The following is a 13,858-nucleotide window of genomic DNA, read 5'->3' as shown; positions in this document are numbered from 1 at the left end:
ATTTCATTATCTTGCATGTTATCACGATAGTTGATAATAACAATCATAAATATCAGACTGCGATCAAGGTCAGTATTGATCGGTCGCAGTCTGATTGACATTTTTTGTTACACATTTTATTGATAAGGTCACTTTAAGTTCGCGACATTCTAGATTAGATTGTTACTCTTTTTTTTGTATTCTTCCATATTCGTTTGGAATCTGTTTTATTCGTTTTGTTTCGTTTTTCCATTGAAATGACCAATCGGCTTATATTGTCAGTCCAAAAGGATGCTGAAGTTTTTAGTTTATCTCGCCAAATTAGGGCATCTTTGATGGTAAGTATTCACTTAATTATTTTATTTATTCATTTTTATGATGATGATGATTGGTAGATTAACGTTTCTGTAATTTATCAATTTCGCTCGACTCTTTGGCAATCAATTCAGCAACCATTTTAAGAAGTTTATCATCATTGTTATCATCATCGAATTCATCAAATTCAGCAATCAACTGTTCACTTTTCAATATAATTAGTGCACAATTGCTTTCTAATGTTATTTTAATATCGTCCAAAGCTTTGTTACATTGTTCAACATCACTTTCCAGTGTTTGTACATCACCCAGGGCAGGACAAAGTTCATTGAGAAAATCAGTTAATTGTTCTACTTCTGATTCAAGAATTGATGTTTCATCGTCAAAAGTAGTCAGGCTTGTTTCCAATTTACGGTAATTAGCTATTCTATTGAGACACTCATTGTGGCAAAACTCCTTAATGATTATATTTAATAATGTGATTTAGAAAACTGAATCAAATTGAAAGGAAAACTGATCTAATTGATAACAATGACGCGGGAAAAGTCACCGTTTTAAATAATGGTTGGTGATTAAAATTGAATTGTCACCCTGTAACCACAATAACAGTTACCAAACAATAAAGCCTCGAATATCATCTTGGTATTTATAACAATAAATGTATAATAAGAGGAAATTCAATTGATTTGTGGGTATCAAGTATATTAATAACAAGAGAATAAGTTATTACATATAAATTGGATCAAGTTGATGGATAATATCATTAAAAAAAGTACACTGGATAACAGAAGCAATAGAAAAGTGGAAAAGGAAATGAAAAGGAAAATAAATTGATAACAATAACAAGGGAATGATAAAGATGATGGAGATGATGAAGATAACTATTATCCATTGATGCAAACTGTGTTTATATATTATCATCATTATCATCATCATCATTTACTGCACTTTTTTGTCTCCATTTCATCTTCATCTTTTTTTCAATCTTCCTCCTCCTTTTTTGACATCTTGCCTCCATTAATCTCTCTCTCTCTCTCTCTCTCTCTCTCTCTCTCTCTCTATGTATCTTACTTGTCATCAACATATGCTTTATCATCATTATCATTATCTTCATCATTATTATCATCATTATCATCTTCACTGTGACATTAAATAACCAATGACCTTTAACCTGAGAAAAACATCAAGGATGACTTTCGATACTTTTTTTTCAATTTCATCTTTTTTATCTTCTCTGATCATGCAATATCATCACTATCATTATCATTATCATCATCATCATCATCATCATCTTGCTTATCTTTATTATACAGAAGCAAAATGTCACTTGTCAGATTATTTATTTACTAGCATCATGTTGGTAGCATGATGATCATTACTTTAATCACGCAGTGTTAATATCTTCAATTACCAAGTAAATTGTTAGCAAATTTTTCATTATTATTAGTTAACCTTTTAATTTGATTAAAACGAGAAAAGTTAAATTACATTTATCATCATCCAATGGTAATGGTCAATGGTTGATGATTATTTAATCTTCATCACAATTTATAATCTGTTGATTTTACCTGAAAACTTGAGACTATAAATTTAATAGTTGATTAGTTAAAAGTGAAATGAAAAGTTCACAAGTCATATTTACATGATGATAAATCACACCGAGATGATGATGATGATGATGATGATCAATTGATTATCTAACGATGAAGGATACTGAAGATGCTTTCGACCAGTGGGTGGTCATCATTTTATCATCATCTTCATCCTTTTCATAAAAATTGAATGGTTATTCAGTCAATTAGATTAAAAATTAGCTAATAAGATGATGATGATGATGATGATGATGAAGATAATGATGTTCAAGATGAACATGGTTAATATGATGCAGTTAAGATGATAATAAATTTATCATTCATACTTCATCTTCATCAATTTCCTTGAATTTTTTTAATTTACTCATTAATTTTACCTTTAACAAATGAGTAAATTGATTTACCATGAAAATGATTATAACATGTTTTACTTTTCTCATTTGTTATTATTCAATCATCATCATCATCATCATCAGCACTTCACATTTAGTAACAAGGTGTGATTCAGGTTCATCCTTCTTGTCAGATAAATCACCTTCATCATTTTTTATTTGATTTACTCATCATTTTCATCATCATGAAAACATTATCATCCTTATTATTATTTTCATCATCCAACGCCTTCATCTTTCATTTGGTTACCTGAACATTTTAAAGGTGCTAAGGTGTTAAAAAGTACTTACCTTTTGTTTACTTACCTATCAAACTTTAATTGTAATTTCAACACAATTATGTTGACAGTTTGATTATTATTCAGTTAACTATCATTATATCATCATGTTAATTACATTTATCATGTTTTTATTTTCTGAGCGATAAAAAAAAATGGAAAAATTTTCTTGTCAAAATGATGAATGAAAATTGAAAAAATTAATGAATCAAAATTAACGTAAAAAAATTGAATTTCAATCAATTTGTATTTCTATTAATATTATTATTATTCTGTATTTAACTAATTACTACAAGTGATGAGAAGGTTAAATTTTGTCCTAAGTAAAGTTAACTTTTACCTGTGATAATTTACCTTTGTTATTATTTGATTGCGGTTCTAATCAACAATCAACAGCTTTAATTGCACAAGTTGATTGATAAAATAAACAACAATTAAACATGTTAAATGCTCAACCTTATTTCCTTTCATCATATTGACACGTTAACACGTTTTTTGACAACTTCCCGCTGATTTTTTCATCATCATCATCATCCTAATCATCTTCCACTTCATTTTTATCCTCATCTTCATCCTCATCCTAATCTTCATCTTCATCTCTCCATAAATATTTATCAACTTCACCTGAAACAAAACCCTTAATTCAGTTAACCTTCAATTCACCAGGTAATCAGTTACACCAGAAAAACAATTAACAATTTAAATTAATTTGTATAAATTAATCATTCGTTTAATCGTTCGGTTCACAATTAAACTTGTTACTTTTGCTTCTCAATCCGTAACAATTTAATTACCTTGAAAAATGCTTTTAATTGTAACTATTAATTCAATTAACTTGGTAAATCCTTGTCTTAACAAGTTAATTAAATCAACAAATAACAAATCAATTTAACGACACAAATTAGATTAACAATTAATAAGCCTTGAAAAAAAAATCGTACGATTTAAAATATTGAACAATTTAGTTGATGATTATCATTGGCAAACAATTGATTATTAATTAAATGATTTAACTGCCAGGTAACAATTATGATTGACATTAATCCTTGTTGATATCGTTTTGATTGAAAAAAAAATAGTTAATCTCTTGGAAAGTGATAATCTTGACAATTGATGATTAAGGATTAATCTTCAATGATGATGATGATTATAATCATCTTTTCAATTTTCATCTTAATTTCCCTGGTTAATCAGTAGTTGAAATTTAATTTGATTCATTTTCCCCCCTCAAATCAATCAGATTTTAAAATGAAATTTAATTAACTATTATTAAATCAAAATCGTAATGATAATAATCATTGTTAAAAGCTGATTAACTTTAATTTCCCTTAATTATTTTAGAAACACAATCTTATATTATTATTATCATTAGATTAACAGAAATTACAATTGAATTAATAGATTTCATAAATTGAATAAATTGAATGATATTCAATTTTGTGATTAACTTTTATACCAAAGCAGCGGCAAAAAAACTAAATACATTTGATTGATTGTTAGCTAATGATGAAAATCAATTGATTTCAATATATCATTAACTTAACAATTCATTATAATGTATCATTAATATTGTCAATTCTAAATCACCTTATTATTATTATCTAATAAGAATCAATCAACGAAAACAAATCAAATAATCAGCTTAGCACATTAAACACTTTCCAAAATGATTTACAACAACAATTAAGTTACAAAATATCAGCAAACCAAATCAACACAATTAACACAATCAGAATGTGAGTGCTGATCATCAACAAAGAAGGAGAAAAACGTTTCGAATGGTGTTGATCATTTGCATCCAATTGAATATAAAAGAAGAAGATGATCAAGATGATGATAAAGATGAGGATGGAGATGGAGATTCTCTTATGCCTGTAGGAGAAAGAGAGAGAGAGAGAGAAAAAGAAAAGAAAACGAAAATTAGAAGATAAGTAGAAGAGAAAAGAAGATGAAGAGAAAAAAAAAGTTCGCCTCATGAGAGAGACAAACCATTAGAATCTGTTTGACCGAGGACATTGATCGATTTCAAATTCTAATCTTGATGGATGAGACTATCTACAGTCAACAATCAATAATCTGTTAAACTGCAACAACTTCCATCACCATTATCATCAATATCATCAAGAAAACAGTTTCGCAACTGAAACCATCAAGTTTTTGCTTCCACTTTTTCATACTCATGACAATCAATTTTTTAAAAGTAAACGTATGAGTTAAAATGGATCATCAGAAAGCTAAGGGTTACCTGGAAAAAACAATGAATCTATCACTTTCCTGGTGTGAACATCATTGTTGTTCAATGTGTATAGAAGTTAAGATGATGATGATGAAGAGAAAAAGATGATAAGTTAGTTTGACAAGAGAAGAAAACAAGAGAACTGGTCAAAAGAGAAAGAGAGAGAGAAATTAAGATGGATGTGGTCAACATTTCGCCATCATCACAACATCATCAATTTCTTTTTCTTTTACAATTATTACCTGTTATCTTTTTAAATGATCGACTCATTTAAGCGACACTTTTTTTCACGATTTCTCTCTCATCCCTCTTTATGATTCTTAAAGGTATTTAACACTTTGTTTATCATCATCTTTTCGTCATCATTAGCATCAAATTTTCATCTTCATGTGTAAACATCATTCATCATTCTTGTCATGTTCATTGTGAAACATTTTTACCCAACGACATTTAACTGTTATAAATAAAATAGATTATCAAATGGTAATTCAATTCAAATTGTAATACAATCCAAAAATTGAATCAATTTTAAGCCATAATTTACTAATCATTGGATTAAGGAAAGACGGATTAGGAGATGAAAGGAAAAATCTGAGTGGGACAAATTAGACAACAATAATAAACATCAACTAAATTAGAATTAGAACAATAATCCATCATAGAGAATAATTTATGAGAGTGAGTGAGAGAGAGAGAGAAAGTTATCCTAATCATGTTAAATCATTGGAACAATTAAATCGATCCATCATTTAGATTACAAGATTTCGAACTGGTGTATAGAGAGAATGAGAGTAAATCTGAATTATAATAGTTGATGATTAAAGGAAGATAACTAATCACAAGAAATTATGTTTGGATAATCAATCATAATTGAAAATAACTTAATGATGATGATTAGCATCAATATTTACAAAAACGATCAAGAGAAAGTAAAACAAAATCAATCTAATCATGAAAAGTAGTCAAGGTCAATTATCAGGAAGAAACAAGAATAAATTAAAGTAACGATTATCATCATGATGGAATCAACAACAACAACAACAATGATAATAACATAGGTGAACATGAAATGAACAATATCATGAAAGAATCATAATGAATCTAAACTTAATTAACCTTAATTATTTTGTGTATTGTTGACATTTTCTTCTTCTCTCAAACATGGAAAAGGTAAGATGAAAACATGATGGATTTTCTTTGTAACTTAGATTGGTGTCTTTATCTTGATTCTTGTTTCAAATTCACTTCTAATCCATCCTCATCCTTGAATCAAGAGAATCACAAATCTCTTGTAACAATCTCTCCTGTGGAACTGATAACTCTTGTCTTTTTCGGATTGTCTTTTCTGTCTAGTGTCAAACTTACAAAGGAGAGAGAGAGAGAGAGAGAGAGAGAGAGAGAGAGAGAGAGAGAGAGAGAGAGAGAGAGAGAGAGAGAGAGAGAGAGGATAAGACATCAGTAGGCGTCTCAAGATAAAACACTTTGAATGACAAGTAAACTCTTAGAAAAGAAAACGGATTATAAGGTAAACTTGATTATTAGGTTTCACTAAATTAACACTACACCACAATCTTTTTTTTTCTTCCACTAACTGTACCTTATTACTGTAGAGTTGTCAATCTAATCCCTAGTTTTTAGAAGTGTTTTAATCTGTCTGTTTATCATCATCTTCATCATTATCATCTACTCTTGTCTTTTTCTTCTTTACTTCCTAGTGGCTTAAGAAGCTTAAAACTCATGTTATCTTAAACGTTCAACAAAACTCTGTCTGTGTGTGTGCGAGGATAAAGTAACCAGGTAATTTCCGTCATAAAGTACAATGAATTTCACAGCACGAACAAGAGACATGATGAGACAGAAAGAGGGAGGGAGAGAGAGAGAGAGAGAGAGAGATGTAAGAGGAGAAGGTATGATGAAAAGGAGGATGAGGATGTTTTGTATTGTCACAACATTACACTCGGAAAAACAATCTTTTGCCAATCAAACCGTCAACCTTTAAATATACACAATGGAGGAGGAATTGAAGTTTCGTTGATTGTTGATAAACGCTTATGGATGATAATTTCTTTCAGTTTTTTTTTCATCTTCTTTGAAGTTGATTGTTTCTCGTCAACTAATTCCGTTTATCGGCTTAAGCTCAACTGGATTATCCTAGGATTTGCTTCTACATTTTTCTTTCTTGTTCTTGTTTTGTTATTGCTCATGATTATGATGATAGAGACTCAAGAGTGACATTGACGTGTACCAATGATGATAACAATAACTACAAATAATGATAGAGGGAAAGAAAGTAAAAACCATAGTTATCATAACAATCAAAGATAAGTAACTCAAATCCAAAAGGATTGATACAATATATTATAAAGCTCATAATGGAGTAAGAATAGAGTATTTAAAAGGAATTAATCAATCGATTTAAATATAAGAAGAAAATAATACTCGTATTCTATTTAAGATTATGTAGAATAGATTCAAGTATCTCATTTAAAGATTGAGGTATAAAAGTATCAATGGATAATCTTACTGAATGATAAGTTGTTACGACAATCTAATCATCTTTGTCATCTCGATTAATCAAATAACAAGTTTATCCTTTCGTTGGATTTAATTTTCCTTTGCTGGTCCATTGTTTCATCAGGTCATCGTTGGTCATTTGTATTGATAACATTGTTATTATATCTTCGGCATTTTGTTATAACATTTTCCTCAGTTATCAGCGAGATTAGTTAATGAATATTATCGTCAAGTTGAATCTGAAATCAAGAGATAGAAGTGACAAATTGATTATCATCATTAACCTAAATAAATTCAGATGATTAGGTTTCTTTTTTTTGTGAGATCATAATAACAATAATAATGTAATGGTTAGCAAATTGTTAGATTATCTCATGTAGGATTTAATGTGTGTCCGGTTATGATAATTGCTACAATTAGCACTTAGTACAATTGGATTTTCCTCTTGTGTAAATGTTAATCCTAGCAAGTTAATCAAGTCCAAATCAGTGAAATACTTACTGTTTGCTAATTGAGTTAATTCATTTTTATCATCAAATGATTATTGATCATCTAAAAGTGTATCATGACTTAGTGTAGGCGATGATTAAAGTAATGATAATCAATCAGAAAAGGGAGAGAGAGAGCATCCAAATCTTAATGGGTCAGTAACTTATTGGTATTTAACTCTCGCATCCAAAGTAATTAATGAAATCAATTAACGTTTTTTTTAATGGATAAACTCCAAACAATTTATCACCAAAAAGTGGATTTAATGTGATCAAGATTCTTTAAATTTCTGTCAAAACAAAATAAAAAGAAATAGAAAATAAAACAAAAACAAGAATCAATCAAGAGTGAAACAATATATCGTATATATGATTTAGGAATGAATGAGAAAAATTTTTCTTATTTTTCTTACGATTAACTTACCAGAATAGTTTGAATTCTGTGAGTACAACTGTTGACTTTGTTTTCCGTCACAACAATCAACAAGCAATTTGATTGCAAATTGAAATCTGTGAAGAGAAGAGGAGAAAAAAAATTGAAGGTTCATTAGACTGTAATTATATTGCAATTAAACTTCAACCAACAAGCTAATATTGTAAGAGAAAAATTAATATATTAACAGCAAAGAAAATGATTAGGTCAGAATAGAGAGAGAGAGAGAGAGAGAGAGAGAGAGAGAGAGAGAGAGAGAGAGAGAGAGAGAGAGAGAGGATAATAACGAATAGATTGATAATTTTCAACATTTTGATTGGATAATGATGATAGAGGTTCCATCGTAAGGTTAAATAGATTGACTTTGATTGATAACATATTGTCAGTTGATAACATTGGCTTGTTGTTGACAGTTTATTAATCTATCAAATGAAATAAATCAACTCAATTGTAAGGATGTAAGCTAATGTCTGTTAAACCATTTCCAAGAATAGGCTGGAAAAGTAAGAGAGTAAAAAAAATAGATAAGTAAGTAAATCAAAGTATAATCGAGTTGACCAAATCATTTGATTGTGTTTATATATAGAGAGCGATAACTCCCAGCTTACTTTGTAGATCGTTATGTTAGGTGAAATAATCACAGGCATGGATTGGTTAAATGATTTCAATCTTCAATATACTTGGAGTCCGTCAATTGATGATGGTTCTGGATCGATGAACTGTACAAGAGAGAAGAAGATAAAGAGAGAAAGAGAAAGAGAGAGAAGATGAAGATAAAGAGTGTATAAAGTTAAGACTAAGGGAAAGAAAAAAGCTACATGAAAATCTTAGCAATTCCTATTGTCCTGGAATTGTCATGGATTGTCAGTCAGGTGATTGATTGATGGAGCTCATATCGGCATCAGAGCTGATTTTTCAGATCGTAGTTTTCCATTCAATCGTCCATTGGGGCTAAGAGAGAAGGGAAAAAGAAAAGATCATCAACATTGTTGATAAAGGGGAAAAATAGATCATGTTGTTTACTGTTACCATTGAGTAAGATAAAATTATATTTATACACCAAATGCACCAAAACTCACAGGGGGGACATGGAACCAGAGTAATATAGTACATTGTATTGGGAAAAGAAAGAGTTGACAATCTGAAATAAAAATATTATAGAAAGATGATTAGAAAAGTATTACAAGGTAATGTAAATACGCATAAGAGACAAAAAAAGAGGGAAAAAGCTTAGGCCTGAGATGAAGGTAAAGATAAGCCAAAAACAGAAAAGAGGAAGATCAAGGATGGGATGATAGGAGATAAACATGACACATATCTTGTAGTAATTTAATTTACTAAATTAAGCAAGAAAATAAAAGTTAACTACATAAAGGTATTAGAAAACATAGAAAAGGCTCAATAAACAAATAGCAACAATTAGATGTTTTCTTGTGGTAAAAAGGGTAAACCCAAGTAAACAGATTTTAACTAATTACACAGAAATAAAATAAAAACAATGAGATTCTATTAATGAATTAGCCTGGAAAAACGAGAAAGAAAATCTATATAATTAAATGTATGTGACAATTAACTTTATACAAGAATTAACAATGAGAAGACAAATAAACAATTAAGAGACAAAGAGAATGAGTTGATTGAATGTTAATGAGAAAAACGAAAAGCGCCAAATTTAACAAACGATAAATGATGAAGAAAATGATGAAGATGAAGATGAGGAGAAAAGAAAAAGGCGTTTATTGTTTGTCACATCTTCATGTCTTCCAATGAGGATGCGAAAAGTCATCAGTTTATCTAACGTGGTGAAATTATTACTGTTATGAAAAAGAAGATGGAGATAAAGATGAAGATGGAAATGTTGATGATGATGAAAATGATGATATACAGAAGAAGATGATGATGAAGGTTTACCAGTGTTTCCGATGGAATTTAATGACTCGGAATGAAGAAAAGAAAATGATGAAGGATGATGATGATGTTGATGATGATGTTGATGATGAGAAGTAAAAGGAGAATGAAAAAAAGATGGATGAAGAGAAAAGAGAAAGAGAAATGATCTTTTGTTAAAAAGGATGATGGACGACTTGACATGATTTATAATCTCTCTCTCTCTCTCTCTCTCTCTCTCTCTCTCTCTCTCTCTCTCTCTCATCCTCATCATCCCTTTGAAAGATGCTGAGTTAAGATTAATTGCTTACCAAATACTTGGCATCTAAAATGTACATAAAAGCAAAAAATAAAGGATCAAGTTGATGATGAGGATGAGGAAGATGATGAATAGATGAAGATGAAAAAAGAGATGAGGATGAGGATGAATTGTGGGTGATGATAGTGGTTAACATTGTCCTTTACTGTTATTACAAGTGTATTATTAGATGATGATGATGATGATGAGGTAGAAACGATTAAATTATGTAACTTTGCAATCAATTTAATTCTCTCTCACTTTCTCTCTGTCATCATCAACTTTTCCAAGTTATAATTAACTTGATTTCTATCACTTAGTTGTAATTAATTCCTTCAACGTTAATTACTTGCAAACAATTTGTTTCTATTACTTTAAACTTATTGTTATTCCAAATGTTAATTAGATGATGATGATGATGATGATAACAATTAAAGATTAATTAAAATATCAAGGAAAAACATTAAAACTTCAAATAGGAAGTTAATTAAATTAATTAACTTGAAAATTGTTAAATAATCAAAATCAATTTGTCATATCGTTTGATTAATTGTTCCCAATAATTTAAGATAAATGTTGTTAACGATTTAAGTTCAATATGATATTAATTTCATTTATATTATCATGAAATTCATGATAAGTTGATGAATTTTTCTCTCTCTCTTTCTTTCTTTCTTTCTTTACTCTCTTTTCTTTTGATGATGATAAATAATAAATATCATGAAATTATCATCATCATCTTCATGATAATGATAAAATGAACAATTCTGAAGTGAGAAGATAAATTGAGATCACAAGTCACTTCATTTATCATCTTTCTAATCACTTTCTTGATGATCATCAATTTACTATTAACTATTATTACTTTTCCTTCATCAAAATTATTGATTATCATTATCATTATCATGATAATCAATAATATCGTTCACTAAATTAATTTTAATCCATTGATTAAACTAAACAAATCGCTTAATAATTGTAAATAATCAACCGCTAATCATTGAGTTGTAATTGTCATTACAGTCAAACAAACCAAAAAAAAACTAATTGTATTTACATCAATATTGATAATATTAATTGTTATATGATTCTTAATAATCATTGATTAATTATTATTAGGTGACAATCAACAAATTAGTTTATCAACACTTTAATCAGTAGTTTTTTTTTATATATATTATCAATATTATACTTGAGTTAATTGTTATTTACCCTTAATTTTATTATATTAGTTACTTTATTAATTTGATTTTGAGAAGCCGAAAAATAGGAAAATTTAATTGTTATTATTATCGTTAATTTAACGTTGTTTATTGTAACAATTAGTCTTATTATTTACTCAAACTTTTCGTATTTGATTTAACTTGTTGTAAAAAGTAAATTGTTGTTGTTGGTATTTAACTTGATCAAAAGTAAACACAATTTGATTGCCATATAAAATGTTAACTGTTATTATTAAATTTCTTCAACTTGTAACTCGTAACAATTAACTATTTGATCAGTGAATTACGATGGAAAACCAGTTAATCCATTTTGAAGAGTTGATTAAATTTCGATTGAAAAAAAATTCAACAAAATCAAAAAAAAAGAATCGAAATCAAGTTATGACTAAAGAAGACACTAGATGTCAGTGTGATAGAAGAAAAAAAAAATTTCAAATTTTTGTGGTTTCAGTTTTAATCTGTTAATTTATTTTGATTGTTAAATTGTTTTCTTTTCCATGTCTCCAACAATTTACTAAGAATGATTTACCTTTTCTTGGTTTACCTTTGCTGGTCTATTCTTATTTGCTGGGTTAAATGTTATTGATCGTTTTGGAGAAGGCGTCAAATTGTCATATGGAAAATGGTGTTTGATTGTTATGGAGAAGGCTAAACATGTAAATCAAGGTAAGAGATGAGAATATAAAGAATCATCACAAATCATTTTTTCTTTATTATGTTTTTTTCTCCCTACTTATTTTTTTTTCTCTTCTCTTTTTTTATCTTCATCATCATCTTTCTCCTTCTCCTTCTTCTATTTTTGTAGCTTTCAATGGTTTTTCTTGTTTTGGTATCATAACAATGGTCATAACCTAATAGTTGAGCTGTGGTACTTTATCATTCTCCTTGTAGGCCCAGGGAGTCTTGGTGATTAAAAGCACCATTGACACCACATGAGGTGTTTACATTGACCTTACCACAGAGTCGTTTAGACATCTAACCTGATAACAGTTAAAGTTAAATTTCTTTTCTTTTCCGTTTTCACAGTGATAATCATCAATATTATCATCCTCATCATCATCATTACAAGAAACTGGAGAGAGAGAGAGAGAAATGGAGGCAGGAGAGAAAATTTAACAAAGCAGTTTGAAGGATGATAAGAGAAGATGAAAACCTTAAAGTTATCCTTAATAAAGGTACTTTTCTACTCTGGTACGGATGAAATTTATCGGCCCTTTAGCTCCCGTTGAAGTTTTTTTTTCTTCTCTTTTCACATCGGACAAACAACCCAGATACATACGGATATTTATCGTTTGTCACCTTTACAACACATACCATTTAGATGTAAAACAAAACCCACTAAAGATATCATCTCATCAGGGAAGAAGACAAGTATGGATGTAGGAGAAAGGCAGAATTTTGATCAATTTCATCTTTGGTCTTTGCCTACAATTGTTTGCTTCCTGTGGATCACATCATTTCGTTGTTTCTTTCTCATCATCATCATGCTCATCCATTGATAAATCAGCAAGCAACAAGCAAATCAAAGGAAAAAAATAGAGGAATCAAAAGCATAACAAAAAGGTCGGAGGTGGAGAGCTATTGATGATAATTGATGGTTTCAAACATGGGCCTCAAAACATAATTTGCGGTTGCTTATTTTTACTTTGCTGTTTTATCTCTAACAAAACAGCTCAACATACACTTATACACACAAAAAGAGCGAGACCTTACATGGACCATCGAGATATTGCTTTGGACATCAATCAAGCGCCCTTGGGCCTCTCTCTCTCTCTCTCTCTCTCTCTCTCTCTCTCTCTCTCCTTTCCTCTTATTTTACAGGCCATTTATCTGTCTAGAGAAAAGCAACAACTCAACTCCTTATAACTTTGCTCATTCCTTAACTGCCGATGATGATGATGATGCCGATTATCGTTTCACAGTCTAATAGAAGCAATAATAATCTAATATAAACACATTAGCACAAAAGCGTCAGTTTGAGTTGTGTAAATATTTTACCAAAACCGAAAGAAAAAAAATCCATCGGATGATAAACGTAATATTGGAAAATAACAAACAACTGAAGAAAAAAGAAGAAGAAAAAAAATCACAACCAGAGAAACTGAATGAAAAGAAAAATGCTAATTACAATTGATAATCAATCAATTAAAATTATCATAAATTATGAAAACTAATCATGGTAATAACGATTATTCATCATGATTATATATCTAAAAGGAAAGC

At 29.3% G+C, this 13,858-nt stretch overlaps 2 long non-coding RNA genes across 9 annotated transcripts; one reads left to right on the top strand and one right to left on the bottom strand.

The window, feature by feature from the left end:
• Positions 1-2,483: 2,483 nt before the first annotated feature.
• Positions 2,484-10,037, bottom strand: LOC128394717 (uncharacterized). 8 transcript variants are annotated; one of them, XR_008326449.1, is made up of 9 exons: positions 9,257-10,037; positions 9,046-9,178; positions 8,836-8,946; positions 8,672-8,722; positions 8,219-8,304; positions 7,808-8,084; positions 7,317-7,545; positions 4,802-7,055; positions 2,484-4,428 (listed from the first exon to the last, which is right to left on the bottom strand). It is a non-coding gene; the product is annotated as an uncharacterized LOC128394717 (long non-coding RNA). The 8 variants fall into 8 exon arrangements; XR_008326446.1 differs by lacking the exon at positions 8,672-8,722 and having other exon boundaries at positions 2,485-4,428; positions 4,802-4,934; positions 5,035-7,055; positions 9,257-10,032; XR_008326448.1 differs by lacking the exon at positions 8,672-8,722 and having other exon boundaries at positions 2,486-4,428; positions 4,802-4,830; positions 5,035-7,055; positions 9,257-10,031.
• Positions 10,038-11,806: 1,769 nt separating this feature from the next.
• LOC128394772 (uncharacterized) lies at positions 11,807-13,240 on the top strand. The gene is made up of 2 exons (XR_008326457.1): positions 11,807-12,301; positions 12,441-13,240. It is a non-coding gene; the product is annotated as an uncharacterized LOC128394772 (long non-coding RNA).
• Positions 13,241-13,858: the final 618 nt, after the last annotated feature.

Source organism: Panonychus citri, unplaced genomic scaffold (assembly GCF_014898815.1).
Source record: "Panonychus citri isolate SS breed McGregor unplaced genomic scaffold, ASM1489881v1 Contig00140, whole genome shotgun sequence".
NCBI lineage: Eukaryota > Metazoa > Arthropoda > Arachnida > Trombidiformes > Tetranychidae > Panonychus > Panonychus citri.
The sequence above is the reverse complement of the archived record's forward strand: the minus strand, read 5'-3'. Positions and strand labels throughout refer to the sequence as shown.